The sequence below is a fragment of the Phascolarctos cinereus genome, unplaced genomic scaffold, assembly GCF_003287225.1.
Source record: "Phascolarctos cinereus isolate Bilbo 61053 unplaced genomic scaffold, phaCin_HiC Scaffold_7;HRSCAF=346, whole genome shotgun sequence".
NCBI classification, from domain to species: domain Eukaryota; kingdom Metazoa; phylum Chordata; class Mammalia; order Diprotodontia; family Phascolarctidae; genus Phascolarctos; species Phascolarctos cinereus.
In genome coordinates this window covers 166196287-166205251 of record NW_027556180.1, presented here as the reverse complement: position 1 = coordinate 166205251, position 8965 = coordinate 166196287, and positions in this window count along the sequence as shown.

Here is an 8965-nt window from a genome sequence, read left to right as displayed (position 1 = left end):
CGGAGAATTGCCTTTAGGTTGGCCCCTGTTAGTCGAGCACGTGCTCTCTCTCTGTCTCTCTCTCTCTCTCTCTCCATGTGTATCGAAGGAGCAGACACAGCCATCTCGTGAGATTGTAATAAAGGTAACCTTTGCTTCCCACTTGAGAAGTCTCTGAGTTTAATTTGGGTTAGGTTTGCTGTCCCACACAGTTAAGATGCTGGTAATGGTGGTTTCTTCATCATCCCCAGCCCAGAGGCATGGGTCTTTGGCTGTCAGGTTTGAAAATAGGCGAGCAATTACTATGGCAGAGAGATCTTTAGAGGAACGCTCAAAGGAGATTCCATGCAGGGTTTTCGGGGGATAAAGGGAGAGCTATGGGGAGTAAACTTGTATCCTGGGGATGATGGTGGCACACTCAGCAATCCCTTATTCCACCCCCCCCCACACAGAGTTCCCTATTTGAATTAGGGCATTAGATTTCCAATCCCCGGGGAAGCAAGTTTAGCCCCAGGCACTGGGTGGGTATCAGGGAAAGGTGGGCTAGGGACAGGAGAAATGATTCAAGGTGGGGCCCAAAACACAGCATAGCTGGAGAAAATAAAACAAAACCAGTAGAAGCACAAAAAGCAGAAGGAGAATGCAAAGGAGCTCTTCCCCCACTGTCATCAGTTCACGTCCTGTGTTGTTTCTTGAAAAGGAATTTCAGGTACTCCACAGGCTCGCAGGAGTATTCGCGGTGATGTTCAGAAGAATCTGTGGTGGGAGGAAGAACAGGTTTAATTCTAGAATTATGAATCCAGCTAGGGAGGCCTTCGAATTTCACAGCAGTAGGAGTGGTTAGTATGACCCGATAGGGTCCCTTCCAAGTGACATCTAGCTGTTCTCCCTTCTGGGCCTTCCAGGACTTTAAGTATACCCAGTCTCCAGGTTGTACAGTAGCAAGACATTCTGAATCATCACCTGGAGGTTTAGGAAGGTACTTCTTAGCATACTCTGACAAAGCATTCCTGACTGCTCCTAACTGAATTGCAAATTGAGTGACTAAATGTTGTTCTGGGTCTATCAGGATATCAGATGTCAGGAAAGGCCTCCCATATTGAAGCTCGAAGGGGCTCAGTTTAATATTTTCCCAGGGTGTAATGTGGACTTTGAGTACTCCAATTGGGAGGTTTGTCACCCAATCCTCACTAGTCTCCAGGCACAGCTTAGTTAGGACTCGCTTGAGGGTGTGATTCATTTTCTCCACTTTCCCTGAGGATTGTGGATGCCAGGCAGAATGAAGGCGATAGGTAATTTGAAGTGCCTCTGCCACAGCCTGAGTTATTTGTGAAATGAAGGCCGTGCCATTGTCACTCTGTAGAGAGCTAGGCAGGCCGAACAGAGGAATAATTTCCTTCAATAAGCACTTTGATACCTCTTGAGCCTTTTCTGTTCTACAGGGAAAGGCTTCTACCCAGTTTGTAAAGGTGTCAACAAAAACCAAAAGCAATTTGAACCCCCTGCATGGGGGCACATGTGTCAAATGTATTTGCCAGTCTTCACCTGGATAGGTACCCCTCCTCTGAACAGGTTTTAAAAGAGGAGGTGGTCTGATTGCCCCCTCAGGATTCACTTGGGCACAAGTTGGGCAGGCTCACCAGACTTGCCAAATGGTCTCCCCCAGCTTGTGACCTGGGAAAATGGGCTTTATTCGGGACTCAAGGGCATTTTCCCCTAAATGTGTGTCCTGGTGTAAGCCAGACAGCAGTTTCCACTGGCTCTCCTCAGGGATAAGGAGTTGGCTGGTGGGTGTCTGAAACCACCTACAGGAAGTGAGAGTACATCCCCTTTCCCTGGCAAGGGCCTGTTCTTGGGGACTATAGGAAGGATTATAGGAGTCAGGGACCTGTGGGAGTAATGGAGTCACCATAATTAGTTGGCGGGCAGTGTCCTTTGCTGCCATATCTGCCAGGTGATTCCCCACAGCTTGATCTGTGTCTCCTTTCTGATGGGCGCCTGCAAAATACAACAGCCACCTCCTGCAGTTTCTGAACAGCCTGGAGAAGTTGTAAAATCTCCTCGGCATGTTTCATGGGAGAATTCTTTACTGTAAGATACCCCCTTTCCTTCCATATAACTCCGTGAGCATACAAGACATGGAAGGCATATTTAGAATCAGTAAAAACATTCACCCTTTTATTTTCCCCCAATTCTAGGGCTCTGGTGAGTGCTATTAACTCTGTATTCTGGGCAGAAGTCCCAGGGGGAAGAGGCTTAGCTTCTATGGTACGATATGGGCTGACTACTGCATCCCTTGCTCTCCTCACCCCTTGTTGTATAAAACTGGAGCCATCAGTATACCCTTTTTCATCTGGATTAGAAAGGGGGACATCCTTAAGATCAGGGCGACTCAAGTACACTGAGTCTAAAGTCTCCTCACAGTCATGGAAAAGGGCACCTGAGTGGGCACTATCTGGGAGGAGAGTTGCTGGGTTGAGAGTATGGCATATTCTGAGGCTCAAGTCAGGGGTATCAAGGAGCAGGGCCTGATATTTAGTGAGCCTGCTGCTGGCTAGCCACTGGTGACCTTTTGCCTCCAGGATACTTTGGACTCTGTGTGGAGTGAAAACTTCCAAAGGCTGACCAAAGGTGAGCTTAGAAGCTTCCTCAATTAAGACAGGTGTTGCTGCCACTGCCTAGAAGGCATGAGGGCCATCCAGAAGCCACAGAATCAAGTTGTTCAGAGAAGTAGGCCACCCACCTAGGGCCAGGTCCTAGGGACTGAGTTCAAACACCCAAAGCCTGACCCCTCCTTTCATCAACATATAAGGAAAAAGGTTTATCTAAATTTGGTAAGGCTAGTGCTGGGGAAGTGGTCAGCTTAGATTTCAAAATTTCAAAAGCCTTAGCCAGGTCTGGTCCCCAGTCTAAAGGAAGTGTATCAGGACCCTGGGTAGAATCACAAAGGGGCTTAGCAATAAGTCCAGAATTGGGGATCCAGAGCCTACAGAATCCAGCCGTACCCAGAAAGGTTCGCAATAGTTTTCTAGTGGCTGGGGTTGGGATATACAGTATTGCCTGTGTCGTCTCTGGTGTTAAAGAGCCAGAGGTGGGAGTCAGCTCAAGGCCCAGATACTTTACAGTTTGACATGCTATTTGGACCTTAGCCAGAGAGACTTGATGGCCCCTACTGCCCAGGAAATTTAGAGTCTTTGTGGCTACACTCAGAGATTCCTCTGGACTAGGTCTACAGATAAGGATATCATCTACATATTGGATTAAGCTACTGTCCCCTAGTTCCAGGTCCCTTAAGTCCTTCCCCAAATCCTGACCAAATAAGTAAGGGCTATCCCGAAACCCCTGGGGTAAAACTGTCCATGTAACCTGATATGGACATGGTTTCCCAGATAATAACCATTTAAAGAGCAAAATAAATCGTGAATCCACATGAAGAGGTATACAGAAAAAGGCATCTTTGAGATCCAGAGTGGAAAACCATTTGGTACCCCAGGGATCTGAGTGAATGTAGTATGTGGTTTGGGGATATGGGGGTATAGGAATAACAGCTTCATTAACAGCCCTGAGATCCTGAACCATTCTGTACTCCCCATTAGGCTTTTTCACTGGAAGAATAAGGGTATTACATGGGGATTCACAGGGAACCCGGAGTTTATACTTAAGGAATTTTTCAATCAATGGTTGTAGCCCTTCCCAGGCCTCGGGCTTCATTGGATATTGATGGCAATGGGAAAAACTTTAGAATCTGCAAGGTGAACAACAGCTGGGATGGCATACTTAGCTCTCCCCGGAATTCCCTGATCCCACACAACTGACTCAACTGTTTCCCACACTTCCAGGGGAACATGGCAGGGTATGTGTGTCTTATAATCATAGAAAAAACAGACATTGGAAGCTTAACTAGAGAAAATTGGCTTCCCAATTTCACCATCAAGTCCCTTCCCAACAAGGGGGCAGGACAAGAGGAGATAATGAGGAAAGAATGTTCAAACAATAGATCCTCAAATAGGCAGAGGAGGGAGTGTGTCTCTTCACACCTCACAATTCTACCTTCAGTGCCCTTGACCCAACGGTTTGAGAGGTGAGTAGGGTCACAGTAATTAATTAAAATGGAATAAGTAGCCCCTGTGTCCAAGATAAACCGGGTAACCTTACCTTGAACCTTGATTTCGATGCAGGGCTCGGGGAGAGAGAGATGGGGAAAGTGGGAGCATTACCAAGCCCCAGGCCCTCCCGCCATTGCTAGTCTCCTAAGGGCTGGAAGATTGGGCACTGGGTGGGGGGTGGCTCCACTACTTCTCCACCGTGGGAGACAATCCCTTTTCCAATGTCCCTCCTGGTTACATGTGGAACAAGGTCCTGGCAGCTTCCTCCGTGGGGACGCCCTGCAGGGGCACTCCTTGGACCAGTGGCCCTTGTGGTGGCATCGAAAGCAGGTTTTCCCGGTGCCCAAGCCACCAGAAAAAAACCCAGGTCTTTTTCGGCCATAGCAGCCGCCAGAAATTGGGCATCTTCTTTATCTGTAGCCTTCTCCCTGTGTTCTTTTTCTCTATTGCAAGTAAGTCTCTGTTGTTAAAGACTCCAAAAGCAGTCTCCAATAACTGGGCCTGAGGTGTTTGGGGTCCTGTAGGTATGGGGTTTCTGTAGTTTTCCCCCAATATCTGGGGCAGACTGGTTAATAAAATACATGCTAAGAATTGCTGCCCCTTCTGTAGAGTCAAGATCTAAATTTGTATATTTTTGGATAGCTTCCACTAGCCTGTCTTGGAAAAGAGCAGGGTTTTCCTTTTCCCCCTGAGCAATTACTTTAATTTTCTGAAAACGTACCTGCTTTCGAAAGGCCATCTTCAGGCCTTCTAACAGGCAAATGATCATGTGGTCTCTCTTTTCCCTATCCTCACTATTCTGATAATCCCACCTCGATCACCAAAGGGAACTAACTGCAGCTGTACCTGGGGGGTATCTTGTGGGATCATTGCTAGCAATAGTATCCCCAAATTTTTGAGGTTGTTCCCAGATTCTCTTTCTCTCCTCAGGAGTGTATCAGGTGGAAAAGAGGACATGCAAATCACCCCAAGAAAGTTCAAATTGTAGGGACACATCTCTGAAGCCCTCGGTAAACTTAGTGGGATCTTCAGAATATCGACCCAGCCTTTACTTAATCTGAATGAGGGCTGAAATAGAAAATGGAACATGCACCCTAAGTGTCCCTTTAGGCAAAGCAGGTACTTCCCTTTCTTAAAGGAAAAAGCCCTGAAGGCCCTGAGAGTCAATACTGTGAAGGTGGTGCATAATAACGATAATTATTGTCATTGTAATGATGGAAATAATAATGATAATAGACACAAATAAAGTTAAAGTTTTAAACCATTTTAAATAAATTTCTTCATTTCAGTCTCAGAACTCTGTGAAGTAGACAATATAGGTAAGATTCCTATTTTACAGGTAGCTGGCATAATAGGTCGAATGCTAGACCTGGATTTAGGAAGACCTGAGTTCAAATCTGGCCTCAGACACTTACTAGCTGTGTGATACTGGGCAAATCACTTAACCTCTGGTTGCCTCAGTTTCTCATCTGTAAAATGGGATAAGAATAGCAGAATAGCACCTATCTTACAGGGCTGTTGTGAGGATCAGATGAGAAATTAATTTAAAAAATTTAGCTAGCCTTTTTTCCTTTTTCTTTTTTTTTTTTTAATATAAATGTATTTATTTTTAGTTTTCAACATTCACTTCCACAAGTTTTTGAGTTCCAAATTTTCACCCCATCTCACCCGTCCCCCCACCCCAAGATGGCATGCATTCTGAATATCCCTTCCCCTAGTCTATCCTCTCTTCTATCTCTCCCCCCTTCTCTTATCCCCTTCCCCTTCTGTTTTCCTGTAGGGCAGGATAGACTTCTGTACCCCATTTCCTGCATTTCTTATTTTCCAGTAGCATGTGAAACATTTTTTTAAAACATATGTTTTTAACACTTCAGTTTTCAAATTTTCTCTCTTCCTCCCTCCCCCACCCACCCTCATTGAACAGGCAAGCAACTGAATATAGGTTATACATGTGCAGTTATGCAAAACACGTCCATAGTAGACATGTTGTGAAAAACTAACTCTATTTTCCTTAATCCTATCCTGTCCTCCCATTTATTCTATTCTGTCTTTTGACCCTGTCCCTCCTCAGAAGTATGTGCTTCTGATTACTCCCTTTCCCCATCTTCCCTCCTCTCTATCATCCCCCTGCTCTCTTGTCCCCTTCTCCCCCTATTTTCCTGTAGGGTAAGACAGATTTCCATACCCAATTAAACATGTATGTTATTCCCTCCTTAAGCCAAATCCTATGAGAGTAAGATTCACTCATTCCCTCTCACCTTCCCCTGTTTCCCCTCCACTGTAAGAGACTTTTCTTTTCTGTTTTGTTTTTTTTTTGTGAGATTATTTACCTGATTCTACCTCTCCCTTTCTTCTTCTCTGAGTATAATCCTCTCTCATCCCTTAATTTTATTCTCCAGATATGACCCCTTAATCTTCAACTCACCCTTTGCCCTCTATCTATCTATCTATCTATCTATCTATCTATCTATCTATCTATCTATCTATCTATTTATACATACATATATTTCTTTTTTCCGCCAACTACCCTAATACTGACAAAGGTCTCATGAGTTATAAATATCATCTTTCCATGCAGGAATGTAAACAGTTCAATCTTAATAAGTCTCTTGTGATTTCTCTTTCCTTTTTACCTCTTCATGTTTCACTTGAGTCATGTATGTGAAAGTCAAATTTCCTATTCAGCTCTGGTCTTTTCATCAAGAATGCTTGAAAGTCCTCTGTTTCACTGAATGACCATTTTGTCCCCTGAAGGATTATACTCAGTTTTGCTGGGTAGGTGATTCTTGGTTGTAATCCTTTGCCCTCCAGAATATTATATTCCATGCCCTGTGGTCCTTTAATGTAGAAGCTGCTAAATCTTGTGTTATCCTGATTGTGTTTCCACAGTACTTGAATTGTTTCTTTCTGGCAGCTTGTAATATTTTCTCCTTGACCTGGGAACTCTGGAATTTGGCTACAATATTCCTAGGAGTTTTCCTTTGGGGATCTCTTTCAGGAGGAGATCTGTGGATTCTTTCAATTTCCTTGACAATTTCTTGAAAGATGATGTCTAGGCTCTTTTTTTGATCATGGCTTTCAGATAATCCAATAATTTTTAGATTCTGTCTCCTGGATCTATTTTCCAGGTCAGTTGTTTTTCCAATGAGATATTTCACATTGTTTTCTAATTTTTCATTCTTTTGCATTTGTTTTACAGTGTCTTGATTTCTCATAAAGTCACTAGCTTCCAATTTCTCTATTCTAATTTTAAGGAAGTATTTTCTTCAGTAGTCTTTTGTTCTTCCTTTTCCATTTGGCCAATTATTCTTTTTAGGGCATTTTTCTCCTGATTGGCTTTTTGGACCTTTTTTGCCATTTGGGTTAGGCTATTTTGTAAGGTGTTATTTTCTTCAGTATTTTTTTGAGTCTCCTTTAGCAAGCTGTTGACTTGTTTTTCGTGATTTTCTTGCATCACTCTCATTTCTCTTCCCAGTTTTTCCTCTGCTTCCGTTACTTGCTTCTCAAAATCCCTTTTGAGTTCTTCCAAGGCCTGGGACTGATTCATATTTTTCTTGGAGGCTTTGAATGTAGGAGCTTTGATTTTGTTGTCTTCTGGTTGTATATTTTGATCTTCTTTTTCACCAAAGGAAGATAGTATAGTCTGACTCTTTTTGCGCTGCTTGCTCATGATCCCGGCCAATTACTTGAGTTATAAACTCTTTGTTAAGGTAAGAGTCTGCTTCCAATGTGGAGAATGTACTGTTCCAAGCTTTCGGGGTTTGTACAGCTGTTTGCAGAGATACTTGTAGTGACCTGTAAATTTTCAGTTCTTCCAAGGTGGTATGATAAGGGTCGAGGTGTTTAGTCCTTTCCTGACCTGTGACCACAAGTACTCCTTTCTGTGCTGTAATTGTGAGGAGGGGTTTTTCTCCATAGCCACTGCAAGCTCTACCATACCAGCACTCCTCCTCACCCTAGCACCGCCTCCCAGAACTGTGACCCAGATCCAAACATGAGCATAGCAAGAGATTCCTGCCTCAGCACTGGCAAAGAGATCCCTGCAATCCCTCTCTGATCAGCCATTGGATTCCCCCTCAGTTTATGGGCCATAAGCTGGGGAAGCAGCTGCCCCCCCCCCAGGGCCAAGCTCTTGGGGAATGGAGCTGAGACCCAGCCTTCCTGTTTCAGCACCACAGAAACAGACTTTTCCCATTGACCTTCTAAGTTGTCTTTGGCATTCCTGGATTGAGGAGTCTGGAAACCTCCACAGCTGCCCACGATTCAGTCCTCTGAGGCCTGCTCCAGGTAGGCCTGCTTGCCCTTGCCACACTGAGCTCCACTCCCAGCCTGGCGGGATATACCTTTCTGATCAACCATCCAGGTTGTCTTGGGCTGGAAATTTGTTTCACTCTGTCTTTTTGTGGGTTCTGCTGCTTCAAAATTTGTTTAGAACCATTTTTTTATGAGTATTTGGAGGGGTTTGGGGAAGAGCTCAAACAAGTCACTGCTTTCACTCCGCCATCTTGTCTTTGCCCCCAATTTAGCTAGCTATTAAGGAAAAAGGCTGAGAAAAGGCTAAGTGACTTACTTATGTTTCTACACCTAATAATTCATCAGAGGTAGGATTTGAATCTGTCTTCCCTTTGTTGTTGTTGAATCGTGGATGTCAGCTTCTTCACAACCCTATTTGAGTTTTTCTTGGCAAAGATACCGGAGTGGCTTGTCATTTTCTTCTCCAGAGAAACTAAGGCAACAGGGTTAAGTGACTTGTCCAGTTAGCAGAGTATCTGAGGCTGGATTAGGACTCATGAAAATGAGTCTTCCTGATTCAAAGCCCCCTGCATCACCTAGCTACCCCTGTCTTCCCTACTTTAAGCTTAATACTCTATACTGTCAAT